The sequence below is a fragment of the Lethenteron reissneri genome, chromosome 65, assembly GCF_015708825.2.
Source record: "Lethenteron reissneri isolate LAM-NWPU_2019-01 chromosome 65, ASM1570882v1, whole genome shotgun sequence".
Lineage (NCBI taxonomy): Eukaryota > Metazoa > Chordata > Hyperoartia > Petromyzontiformes > Petromyzontidae > Lethenteron > Lethenteron reissneri.
The window spans coordinates 6,459,443-6,473,493 of record NC_083843.1 but is presented as its reverse complement, the minus strand read 5'-3'; the positions used below and the strand labels follow the sequence as shown (position 1 = coordinate 6,473,493).

Below are 14,051 nucleotides of genomic sequence, written 5' to 3'. Positions count from 1 at the left end.
TATCCTCCTTCTCACGTGACCCTGACTCCTCCTTCCCGTACTGCCCCTGTCTCCGCCCCCACTCATCCCGACTCCCATTGGAGCCGAGGTGAGCAGTGGCTCCTCCCACACGCTCCGTCTATCAGGCTCCGCCTCCCCAATACCCCGGCCCGTGTAAGTGGAGCGGAGGCAGCACCCACCCTGTCCTTGCTCGGATTACACTTGTATAGGGGAAATTGAGTAAAACAATCCATATTTTTTATGATTCTCCCTTGTGATGGGACTTTGAAGGATGAACATTGAGATTTATAAGGGCGCAGCGTGACCAATAAGGTCTGAATTTGTCTGTAATAAGATAGAGCACTGATACGGGGTTGACAGGTATGCAATTGGGCCAAAGGCAGATGGGGCGGTGCATTAAGACACGAGGAGCTGGGGCTGGAGCAGTGTTGGTGAGTCATGATCTAGGACGATCACATTGCGATTGAACACGTGGGCACACTTAGCCCTGCTCATTGTGCCATCGTGTTGGTGAGTCGGTGGGAATGAATAAACGGGCACCGGTCGTGGCTCTTCAACATCGCCTAGAGGTCAATGGTTGTCCACCTTTTGTTTGGTTACTACATTAATCTGTGACCCACCCCGCCCCCTCCCCATTGTTGAATTTAATTTCTAATGAATAGTTGTATCCCCCTTGCGTGACCCAAAGTGGTTCTGAGAAATACATGTTACGAATAATGAACATCACTATTTTAGCCAATGGTCCAATCTGTGAGGTCATCCAAACTTAGCGAAGTAACTGCAAGCGAATACAAACAAAAATGTCAACGGACACTGCACGGGTGACGTAATCTGTTCGCGATCGCTGGTTACACTTGGAAACCCTGATTGTTTATGATCGATGAGTTTAGAAAGGTATTTTTAAATCATTCTAGGTTACCGTATCGATTTTAATGTTATCGTAGTTATTTTACATTGGCAGATACATACGTGATTATTCACCAATGACTCTCACATATGATAGAATTTCACACGTATATAAGTAACCTTCACATACCCTCCCGGGACATTGCCACGTGGTAACCCCGGATGAGAACCACTGGCCTAGATGTTCCCTGAGCTCCTGGTGGCTGAAGAGGGGGTGATAAACAGTGAGATATTTACACCACTGGAACCTCATTTGCCAGTAGAAAAATATGATAATTTGTTTTTTACCCTTTTATCTGGCAACAAAACTGACACCTTTTTTTTTTACAAGGAGTCATGTTTGCATTGCCCACAATACCTGCAGTCGGAATGCAAAGGAAAAACATAACTCTGATAATGCATGCACTGTCCTTGAAGTTGATTGTTCCACACCCGAGACAGCTTTCCTTAGAGCCTAGTCTCACATGGTGTTGGACCAGATGACGCCAAAAGGCGCACATCTGGGCGCGTCATCTGGTCCAACACCATGTGAGACTAGGCTCTAAGGAAAGCTGTCTCGGGTGTGGACCAATCAACTTCAAGGACAGTGCATACATAATCAGAGTTATGTTTTTTTTTGCATTATGACTGCAGGTATTGTGGTCTATGTAAACATGACTCCTCGTAAAAAAATGTGTCAGTTTTGTTGCCAGATAAAAGGGTAAAAAAACAACTAGCAAACAGTGATATGTACCGCAAACTCTGCAGTACAAGCGGGGAGCGGCTGGGGTCCCCCTCGGGTGACAGAGAGAGAAGTGAAGCGAGCAAAAGCAAGACGACAAACGCACGGGCGCAATTGAAACCTTTGTCAATTTGATTCATTGATAACCACCGCTGTGATCTTGGTGAAGTTCAAGGCCAGAAGAACAACACACACAGTGGACCAACGCATCACACGGGAAACAACCGAGATCCTGGTTTCGGGCTCTGGGCATCGAAACGTGTTTAGAATCAGAATCAGAATAATTATCCTGGAGGAATCTAATGGAAATCCATCTCTAAAAGCCTTTTCTAACGGAAACGTCGTCGCGTGAGTTTAAATAAAATGAACACTGAAATGCCGAATCCGAATTGTCGTAATATTTCTGAGGTAGGTGATCAGAGAGACTGCTCTGTCGGCTTGTTTCAGTTTTTTTTCAGTTACATTTTTTAGGTATAACCCTGTGAGCCATGAGGCTAATGACTCGGGTGCAACCGCAACAAACAAATCATAACAAAGAACATCTTAAATTGACGTTTCCCAACAGAAACATCCAGGAAAAAACCAGTAAAAATCTTCAGAGCACAATTAGCGCAATTAGAACAGAGGCAGCCTCCAGAGGGGCCGTGATATGCCCCAAGAGTATTAATGTGTTCGGCACTAATTATAAATTATAATGTCGTACCGACTCATCAAGGAGAGGGCACACTGAGTCGTACGATCCCTTTCCAGGAGGCTTCTGCATTGATATTTAATGTTAAGACTCGCTTTACTACCCGGCTTCGCCCGAGACTTGGATTCTTGTCTTGGATTAATATACGGCCTACACGGAGGGTGGGGGGATGCGTGACGTCAGCAGGCAGATTGCGTAACGCTTCCGCATGCCGGTGACATCACATATGTGACGTCACCACTCACTTGCCGTGCAAAATATATCCATTATTGCGCCCCCCCCCCCAAATACAAAAGTCTATTTTTATAATTTTTGCATTGTGTACAGCCTGGAAGCCACCCACATGCCATAGAGACCCAAAGAGACACAGATACCAATAGATACACATAGAGACCCATAGAGGTGCATAGAGCCCTTTAGAGATGTATAGAGATCCATCGACATAAACTATGTTTATTTAACCAGGAAGCCTCACTGAGCTATGTAGCTGTTTATTCAGAAGCGACCTGGCTATCACCAATGAAAACGGCTCAACCAAGTGGCTTATCGTGCTCCCAATGGATACAATGGAAGAAGGGTGGAGAGAGGAGGGGGGCCTCGTGCTGCCATTGGTTCAAAGGGGGCGGGAACGCGTGCGCCTTTGGGAATTTATTGGTGGTGGAGTGCAGAGGGCGGGACAGTGTCTCGCGCTCCCATTGGTTAGAATCGAATGTTGGAGGCGAGGTGTGGGGAATGGTCTCGCGCTCCCATTGGTTAGAATGGAGAGTGGAGGCGGGGAGGGGGAATGGTCTCGCGCTCCCATTGGTTAGAATGGAGAGTGGAGGCGGGGAGGGGGGAGGATCTCGCGCTCCCATTGGTTAGAATGGAGAGTGGAGGCGGGGAGGGGGAATGGTCTCGCGCTCCCATTGGTTAGAATGGAGAGTGGAGGCGGGGAGGGGGGGAGGGTCTCGCGCTCCCATTGGTTAGAATGGAGAGTGGAGGCGGGGAGGGGGGGGAGGGTCTCGCGCTCCCATTGGTTATAATGGAGAGTGGAGGCGGGGAGGGGGGGAGGGTCTCGCGCTCCCATTGGTTAGAATGGAGAGTGGAGGCGGGGAGGGGGGGGAGGGTCTCGCGCTCCCATTGGTTATAATGGAGAGTGGAGGCGGGGAGGGGGGGAGGGTCTCGCGCTCCCATTGGTTAGAATGGAGAGTGGAGGCGGGGAGGGGGGAGGGTCTCGCGCTCCCATTGGTTAGAATGGAGAGTGGAGGCGGGGAGGGGGGAAGGGTCTCGCGCTCCCATTGGTTAGAATGGAGAGTGGAGGCGGGGAGGGGGGAAGGGTCTCGCGCTCCCATTGGTTAGAATGGAGAGTGGAGGCGGGGAGGGGGGAGGGTCTCGCGCTCCCATTGGTTAGAATGGAGAGTGGAGGCGGGGAGGGGGAATGGTCTCGCGCTCCCATTGGTTAGAATGGAGAGTGGAGGCGGGGAGGGGGGAGGGTCTCGCGCTCCCATTGGTTAGAATGGAGAGTGGAGGCGGGGAGGGGAGAGGGTCTCGTGCTCCCATTGGTTAGAATGGAGAGTGGAGGCGGGGAGGGGGGAGGGTCTCGCGCTCCCATTGGTTAGAATGGAGAGTGGAGGCGGGGAGGGGGGGAGGGTCTCGCGCTCCCATTGGTTAGAATGGAGAGTGGAGGTGGGGAGGGGAGAGGATCTCGTGCTCCCATTGGTTAGAATGGAGAGTGGAGGCGGGGAGGGGGGAGGGTCTCGCGCTCCCATTGGTTATAATGGAGAGTGGAGGCGGGGAGGGGGGGAGGGTCTCGCGCTCCCATTGGTTAGAATGGAGAGTGGAGGCGGGGAGGGGGGAGGGTCTCGCGCTCCCATTGGTTAGAATGGAGAGTGGAGGCGGGGAGGGGGAATGGTCTCGTGCTCCCATTGGTTAGAATGGAGAGTGGAGGCGGGGAGGGGGAATGGTCTCGCGCTCCCATTGGTTAGAATGGAGAGTGGAGGCGGGGAGGGGGAATGGTCTCGCGCTCCCATTGGTTAGAATGGAGAGTGGAGGCGGGGAGGGGGGGAGGGTCGCGCGCTCCCATTGGTTAGAATGGATAGTGGAGGCGGGGAGGGGGAATGGTCTCGCGCTCCCATTGGTTAGAATGGAGAGTGGAGGCGGGGAGGGGGAAGGGTCTCGCGCTCCCATTGGTTAGAATGGAGAGTGGAGGCGGGGAGGGGGAAGGGTCTCGCGCTCCCATTGGTTAGAATGGAGAGTGGAGGCGGGGAGGGGGAAGGGTCTCACGCTCCCATTGGTTAGAATGGAGAGTGGAGGCGGGGAGGGGGAAGGGTCTCGCGCTCCCATTGGTTAGAATGGAGAGTGGAGGCGGGGAGAGGGAAGGGTCTCACGCTCCCATTGGTTAGAATGGAGAGTGGAGGCGGGGAGGGGGAAGGGTCTCGCGCTCCCATTGGTTAGAATGGAGAGTGGAGGCGGGGAGGGGGAATGGTCTCGCGCTCCCATTGGTTAGAATGGAGAGTGGAGGTGGGGAGGGGGGAGGGTCTCACGCTCCCGTTGAGTTTCCTTGGAGACGTTGGCGAGAGACCGGATGTCGTTGCGCGCGCTCCCTCCGGTGATTTGAATTGGGCTCAACGATGGCAAGAAGATGAAAAAGCACCTCGCCTGGTATGCAGGAGGTCGTGGACTTGATCCCGACCCTGTGAGATGTTAACTACGTCGCCTGGTATGCAGGAGGTCGGGGGTTCGATCCCGAGCCTGACGATGCCTGCTGCTGTATATTTGGAGTCTGTGTCTCTTTCCCCGTAGTGGTCGCGTGTTTTTTTTCTTCTACATGTTTTGCATCAACATCACGCTTTTAGATTGATTTGTCTGCTGCTGTAAATGTCGATGTGATGATATCAGCCACTTCGTAGAGCAGCTATAATTTGCGATATCTCAATGGGAAAGAGCTACAATAAAAACATTGTTTAGTTCAGTCTCTATGCATCTCTTTTATTCTCAATGCATCTCTACGGGTCTCTATGATTCCCCATGCATCCCTTTGGGTCTCAAGTTATCTCTATGATTCTCCATGAATCTCTATGTATGTATATATGATTCGACATGCATCTCTATGGGTCTCTATGAATCTCTGTGATTCTCCATGCATCTCTATGGGTCCCTATGAATCTCTGTGATTCTCCATGCATCTCTATGGGTTTCTAGTTATCTCTATGATTCTCCATACATCTCTATGTATGTATATATGATTCGACATGCATCTCTATGGGTCTCTATGAATCTCTGTGATTCTCCATGCATCTCTATGGGTCCCTATAAATAAATCTCTGTGATTCTACATTCATCTCTAAGGGTCTCTCTGAATCTATGTGATTCTCCATGCATCTCTATGGGTCTCTATGCAGCAGCATCATCGGCAGATAATCACCGTAGTTTTATAGCACGTACAATTAAATTGTATTTACTTAATAAGGCGCATGTTTCGTTCGACCATACTTCACCACGCTGGCCCACTGCGCGTTGGTGATGTGTGGTGGCTTTGAGCGTAGACATGAGACGACTGCCCTCTGCTGCACAACTTATGTACTATCTTTTCGCCTGTGGACAACCGCTTGTGTTGCGATCGAAACGTCGTGAAATATTATTTTTGGTTTTATTTATTTTTCTACCTACGTGACTTTACCGAAATAACCAAAGAGTATGGATTCCTGCAGTCACGAAAGCTTCAAATGAAGATTGAACCGCCTTTATGGGGAGGGTTTCCACACATCTGTTAGAGCTTTAAACAGACTGCGAGACAAGAAGGCTCACCTGATCGAGTCGCCAACCTTTTTCAAGAGATGCCGCGATAACAAGGTAATACCGATCGCATTTACATTCACATCTCATGCTGTCACATCTTCTAATGGTAAACGGATCTTGTTCAAAGTTAGTCTATCGCTAATCTCAGAGGATAAAACTGCTCCGTTTTGAACTTGATCATTTAGACAAATGTCTCTTACTTAGCATTAACAGCTAAAATATCCACATTTGATTGGGACCTTGTAGATAACATGACTTTCTTCTGCCGCGACAATGTCAACCAAACGTTAACCTGATTGCTAAATTCAACATCCTGTCAAAAATGAAGCCAGATCAGCAGGTTAAAACGTTATATTTTAACAAGATTGTCAATCAGAGTAACATGCCAATTTCCGATAGCCTAAAATCGATACTAGCTAGAGGTCTAAACTTTGCAGTGACCCCCAAACACATCCCAGTGGATGATATCATTGCCCAGGTTAACGTAGCCCTCAAAGGTTTAGGTCACATCCTAGCAGACGTGGCAAGATCTGAAATCGCCGCCATCCTCAAAAACGCTAAGAAACCCATTAGTAACATCAGCAGGGACAAGCGCTCTGAACTCGCTCAATTGAAAAAGAGAGGTGACATTGTCATCTTTTCAGCCGACAAGGGCAATGCCATGGTTATCATGGATAAAACCATATACAACAACAACATCCAGGACCATCTTAATGATGGCAGTTATACTAAAATCAACAAAGATCCTACCAACTGTCTGGCTACAAAAAACAATAATACCATCACTAATTCGACTTCTCGAATCGAAACTAACAAGCAGCTCTCTCTAAAACATTCGGCTGCTAGACCACAGAGATTTTATGGTCTTCCAAAAATCCATAAAGAAGGTTCTCCACTCCATCCGATCATTTCTACCATCAACTCATCTACCTACAAACTAGCCCGATTTCTGTCTGAGACCCTGCTTCCATTCACAGGAAAAACTATAATCAAGGACATTTCACTGTCTCCAGATAATTTGCTTGTCAGCTTCGATGTAGTCTTCCTGTTCACCAAGTTACAGTACCTGTACCTGACACCATAGCAATCATTGAAGAATTGGTCCAACAGGGACTGAATCCTGATGTACCAACTATGGTGAGGTACTGCCTTACCAACGCTCACGTCATCTGGAATGGTACATTCTACAAACAAAATGAAAGTACCCCTATGGGTTATCCCTTATCACTAGTGGTAGCGAATGTTTTCATGGAGAAACAGATGCCATCCTGACATCCACTCTATGTCCTTCCCTGTGGAAGTGATACGTAGATGACACTTTCATCATCTGGCCACATGTCCAGCCAGCACTGAACCAGTTTTTCAACCACATACATTCAATACACCCATCCATCAAATTCACGATGGAAGTGGAAAATGATGGCAAGCTACCCTTCCTGGATGTTTTGATCGAGAAGAGGCCTGATGGCTCGTGGGGACATTCTGTCTACAGAGAAGCTACCCACACGGATTCCTATCTAAAGCCTGACTCCCACCACCATCCGGCCCAGAAGAACTCCCTAGCCAGTGAACTGGAGTACGTACACCAAGCCCTGATGAATGGATACTCAGACTGCACAATCTGCAAAGCTGTATCCCCAACCATGGGGAGACAACTATCTGAGGACCCAATCAAAACCATCACCTTGCCATACATAGCAGGTGTTACCAAAAATATTTCCAAAATCTTAAACAAACACAAGATCCAGGTCCGATTCAATACAGTACACAAAATCCGTGATTTGATCCCATCTGTGAAGGATGTCATTCCTGACATGCAATACCCTGGTGTCTACAAACGAAGTTGTGTCTGCGGCAGCAGTTACATTGGGGAAACGAAACGAAATGTCCCGGACCATGTTCGCGAACACAAGGCAGCTTTGAAACACGGCAGAACCAATACCTCTGCAGTGGTTGATCATTGTTATAGCGCAGTGGGCTAGCACGATATTGTTTTTTCCGAGACCAAGATACCCTACAAACCTTCGGGCTACCTTCAAAGATTTGTCCATGAAGCCATCCAGATACATAAACACAAATACAATTTCAACCCAGAAGATGGGTATAAGCTGAGCAATCATTGGAAGGACGTTATTAACCAAGCAAAGTCATAACTTGCTGTGGTGCCGTTTGGCTGTTATCTCCGACACTGAGTTGCATTGCCCTGTTGGGTGCCTCTGCATTAAAGGGCTGGGGTCTTACTAGCATGGCCACCTCTGCTCTCTTAGCCTCAATGTATCGATGATTCTGGCTGTGTGATGGGCTTTGTGTCTCACTGACGCAACCACCGTTACGGTGGTTCACTTGCGTGGACACGCTTGCCTCACAGCGCAGTTGGCACCGCGGCAGCTTGTGTTACACATATACATGACATTAACTTGCTAATCTCCCTAATCTCCCTGCCTAATCTCTCCCATGAACATAGTGCTAATCTCTCATTAACACTGCTGTGGAGCGCATATGCGACGATACTCTTATGCGGTGACGGAAGTTCATTTCAAGCTAAACTCTCTCCCTAATCTCTCTTTCTCTAATCTCCCCCATTAACACAACTGACGTGCTTGCGTCCGGGGATGGAATTCCTTTCCAGCTCAGACCCCGCTTGCTTGCCCATCGCCACATATATAACCTCTTGTTGTAACAGCTCCCTCGCTGGTTCAACAGTTGCAACTGTTGGATTATTTTTTCCGCCTGAGGACGACCGCCTGTGTTGCGATCGAAACGTCGTGATATATTGTTTTTTGTTTTATTTTATTTTTCTACCTACGTGACTTTTCCGAAAGAACCAAAGAGTATAACTTATGTACTGCAGTGCAAGTTAGATTATATCAATTTCGTTCATTTCTCGAGTCGAACACCATTCGCCGTCTCTCCAATGTGCATCACCTGGGATACGATGTGGGTGGGGGTCTTGCTTACAAAGTGTTGTGCAGAGCTTACACGTCTGTGTGAGAGGGGGGGAGAGGGATGGGGATAGGCAGATATTGGAAGGCGAGAGAGATGGGTAGAGGGACAGAGATGGGAAGGGAACGAGAGGGAAAGAGAGAGAGATGGGGAGAGGAAGGGGGGGAGATGGGGGGGGGGGAACAAGATACTTAACTTTTAAGCAACTTTTATTGCTGCCAGCAGCAACAGCACTGGAGGCGATTCCAAATATGAAATACACAAAGTCACCAGAAAACAAATAAATGCTATAAATCAACGGACTGTGGCGCTAAATGCACCATGCACAACACGAAAGAGAAGTCACATGGTGGTGGTGGTCATCGCGCACGCCACAGTGACGAGCGAGCGCCTAAGAAGGTGAACATGAGGGTGCCGTCCACGCTGGTACAGAGGGCTTTTTTGGCTCCCCAGCATTCGAAGAAGAAGTGCACATAACCGACATGTGTGTGGTATGCGTGCTCCAGTTGGAGCCGCACCTTAAGCAGGCCCCTGAACACCGGAAGCACAGAGCAGCCATCAGTGTCACCTTCCAGCATCTTTTTCCTTGTTCTGAACACCGCCATCTTCGCCTGAGCAGAGACGAAGTTGACGAGGTTATGGCGCTTGTTAGCCAGGTAAGGCACCCCATATGAGAAGCTGCTGTTGTAGAAGGGCACCCCCAGTTTTCTGAAGATGTCCCCCAAAAGGCGGAACATTGGTTTGAGCCGCTGGCAGTGTAAGTACTGGTGGGGCAGATCCTTCCTGGCACCACAGGCAATGCATAAGTCTGTTACCCCTGCGAGATTCAGCTGAGCCACATGGCCGATGGCAACGTGCAGTGTGCCAATCTCCACTGGAGGTCACCACGTTGGGCTACAGTAGACTTGTACATTTGTTTCCACTGAGGGGCAGCCGCAATGAGGGGAGAAAAATGGTCTCTCCATTTTGTATCCGGTAGGTTGGCCAGGTCCCGGGAATGCAGCACCTTGACACAGCACATGTAGAGCGCTGTGTTCGGGGCACTCTTCAGGGGTACGTTCCTACAGCCTCGGGGCTTCAGTAGCTTGCCGGAGTTACTGTGGCCAGGGGAATGCGCGCAGGAGAAGCACAACTCCGAGAAGGAGGGGAGGACCGCCACCATCCCCCGGCGCCTCCAGCTTCAGGCGCAGCTCCTTCATGGCGCGGAGCACGTCCCGCTGCAGCTTCTCCCTGGCAAGCGTGGAGCAGAATCCCACGGTGCTGGCGATCTCAGCTGCGGTCTTCCACTTGGGATGGTGGGCCTGCACGAGCTGGAAGACTGTCCGCAGCCCTGCTGATGTGAGGCATAGAGCCAGGATCCTCTCTCCTTCAGGAACTGCGCGAGGTCATAGGGCGCGCGCATTTTGCTTCACTCCAAGCTCCGCCACGCGTCCAAGAAGCTCTGGTGATAACCTGGCAGCCTCATGTAGTCGACCAGGCTCAGGTCCATCAGGAAGAACTCCTTTTCGTACTCCAGGCACCCCCCTGCATTCCACAGCAGGGCGAGGGCCAGCGACTTCCAGGGTAGCTCCTCCCGGTCGTACAGCAGCCGCCTGACTGCCATGAGCCTGAAACTCATGACCCTGGCGACGACGTCTACCAGACCCTGGCCGCTCTCGCCCACCGGCAGGCAGAGAACGCCCGGCCTGAACCAGTGTTTCTCATGCAACACGAAGTGTGCGAGTGAGCAGTTGACTCTGGTGAGTAGACAAGCAGGAGGCTGGAAGGCCTTTGTCTTATGCCACAGCACGGATGCTGCCAGGGTGTTAGCGATGAGCACTCGGCCCCTGAATGACATCTGCGGAGCAAGGCGTGCCCACGTCAGTAATTTAGCCTCGATTGTGTCGGCCAGCTCGGTCCAGTTGTTCAGAGCGACGAGTGGTTTCCCCAGGTAAATGCCCAGGTACTTGACTCCGTCGTCCCGCAAACTGACTCGTCCTGGGAGGAGCACAGAGCGAATGCCGCCTCGCGACATTTAAACACAGGGCCTCGCACTTGGCCCAGTTGACCCTGATGGAGGAGGCCCTCTCGTACACTGCAACTGCCTGGCAGAGTGCGGAGACGTCATGCGCATCGTTGAGCACGATGCATATGTTGTCTGCGTAAGCCGAGAGCTTGATGACCGTGTTCTCAGGTCCCGGGACTTTAAGGTCAGACAGATTTAGTCTCAGGTGGCGTAGCAGTGTCTCAATGGACAGGGTGTACAGCAGCCCCGAGAGGGGAAATCCCTGTATTTTGTAGTCGGCGCACAAGAGGGACACGGGTCGCCAATTCTCGACGAGGCGCAGGTCCTCCTTCTTGGGTAGCAGGGAGACCACCGCCCATCCTGCAGCTCTGTGGGAGTTCACCCTTCTGCAGGTTCTCCGTCAACAATTGTAGTAGTGAAGGACCAAGCTCATCCCAGAAGGCCGCATAAAACTCAACCGGCAGGCCGTCAATCCCCGGGGCTTTACCAGCTGTGAGCCATTTCACAGCGGTGTGGAGCTCCTGCAGGGTGACGGGGCTGTCCAGACGATCCCGCTCGGGGACTCCTAAGGTAGGGCCCCCGTCCAGTAGCTCCTGGACAGCCCTGTTGTGTATGGTTTCGGTGGCAAAAAGTTGGGAGTCGAAATCCCTGGCGGTCTTGGCGATCTCACTCTCAGATGTTGCTGTTTGTCCATCTGGGGTTCGCAAACTGGAAATGTTTGTGGTGTTGATTTGTTTAAGCGGAAAAAAAACTTAGAGGGAGAGTCCAGCTGCGACAGGTGCTGCATCTTTTTGCACACAAAAGCACGATGTGCCTGCTCGTCCGTGATGGACCTGAAAAGCCACTGCTTCTCCAGTAGCGTCTCACCCTGCTGCGTGTCGTGGGATGAGCTCAGCTCTGCCTCTAGTGCCAGCAGCTCGTTCTGCAGTTGGCGCGCCACCTCGTTCTTGGCGGCGGCGTGCTGGCTCATGAACTGCTGACAGAGAGCCCTGACCTGTGCCTTTGTGTTGTCCCAATATAACTGGTGGGAGCTGAAGCTTCCTATGGCAGGCAGCCACTGAGCCCAAAAGGCGTTCAAGGTTTCTCTGAAGTCGGTGTCATCAAGCAGCTGTACGTGTAGTCTCCAGTAGGCGCTGTGCTGCTCCGCTCTGGGAATTCGCAGCAGCACAGAGATCAGGTGGTGATCGAAAAAACTGGAGGGTACGATTTTACTGTCCGTGAGCAGGTTAACGCTGCTGACGTTGACGTACAATCGGTCGAGCCTGGCAAGGCTTATCCTGCCTTGAGAGCCGCAGCGGCACCAAGAGTACTGCCGCTGGGCTGGATGCTGTAGTCACCGCACGTCATGCAGATCCAGTCTCCGTTACGAGGTCGGCTAATGGCCGCCAGAGTAGCGTCGAGGTGAGTTTCCTGGAGGAGAGTCACATCTGCTTTGTGTTGCCTGACAAAGTGGCAGATCTGGTCCCACCTCTTGTCACTGCGAGCGCTATTACAGTTCAGACTAGCAACCTTAATAGCTGAAGCCATCATGTAGTTGTGTGGTGGTGGCAGTGTTAACGGTAGTTGCCGGTGGCTGGGTTAATTAAGTAAGCTCCTTCTACGCCTTACGCATGAACGCTTTTAGGAGGTAGTATTCCTGAGTCGAGATAACAAACCTGTCGCTGTTGCGGCAGATTTGTTGGGACGCTTTGAGGAAAGTGGTGAGGTCAGGGAAAATGGCCCCAACCCTATCTTGACGCTTCCTGAAAGTTTTCCTGAGGAAGTTGTGGATGTTCCCAGGTGAGTAATCGCACTCGCTATTGACTTGTGAGTAGCTGAGTCACTCACATTGTCCTCTCCTTCAGTCTCCGACACCTCATCGTCCGAGTCCTCCAGCTCGTCAAACTGTGACTCGGCAGAAACCTCATTTACCTTTGGTGATGGCAGGGCCCCATCGTGAAGAATGTGGCTGCCCTCTGGTAGTGGAGGTTCTTTTGCTCTCCCTTCGGGTGAGGTGAGCCGGCCTTCGTCGCCTTCCTGCAGTGTGGCGCCAATCAGGCGCCGCACCGGCTCGTGGTTCCTCTTGCCCTGAGGATGCTGAGGCAGCATGCGGCGGTGTCAGCGAGGATGTTGGCGGCACTTGTCCCACCGTGCTGTCCTCAGGCGAGTCGCCATCGACTTTTGGATCGGGCTCGTGATCGGCGGTGGCCGTGCGCGTAGGATTAGGGGCGCGTGGCCTCCTCCGCCGTGGCCGGGCCTTACCCTGCGCTTGCGGGAGGTGACGAGGGTGAAGCCCTCGCCATCCTCGTCGTCGGTGGGCGGCTTTGCGCGACCGGCCACCGAGTCAGCGTCCTGCTGCTGCAACAGCTGGCACTCATGCAGTGCTGGCTGCTGCTGCTTAGGCTGCGGTTGCTGCAGCTGCTGCTGCGGCTGCTGCTTCTGCTCGCGCTGCTGATGCTGTGGCGGCTGCTGGCGCTGTTGCTGCTGCTGCGTGACGTTTGTTGCAGGCTGCGAGTTTTTTCCTTTTGGTTTGCCCGTGCAATTTGCACGGGCATGGCTGAAGCCACCGCACACGTAGCAGCGTGGCAACGCGGTAGACAAGTACACGGTGTAGCCTTCCGATGTGTACTTAAAGTTCACGTTAAGTTGCGTGTTGTTGACGTTTATGGGCTACACGGGGGGGGGGGGGTCTTTGTGTTGTATTGTGTGAGATGATATATAACGAGCACCCGGTTATAGAAAGTGATCACATTTTATTAATGTACAGTACCGCATAAGACAACGCACGTTAGCTGTATGTATCAGCAACATCTGGTTATTGCAAAGGACTTGTCAATAACCTGACTCGATTTACAATATTTATAATTCAGAAGGAATCTGATGAGACTATGGGGACCTCATTTGCCAGTAAAAATATGATAATTGGTTCTTTACCCTTCTATCTGGCAACAAAAAAGGTGTCAGTTTTGTTGCCAGATAGAAGGATAGAAGGGTAAAGAACCAATTATCGAATCTGATGAGCTCTACAG

At 51.1% G+C, this 14,051-nt stretch overlaps 1 protein-coding gene across 1 annotated transcript in view; it reads right to left on the bottom strand.

Annotated features, from left to right (window-relative positions):
- The window catches only part of LOC133359698 (cGMP-dependent protein kinase 1-like), a 329,349-nt gene that overhangs the window by 190,617 nt on the left and 124,681 nt on the right, over nt 1-14,051 (bottom strand). The gene's annotated exons all lie outside the window — the stretch shown is intronic.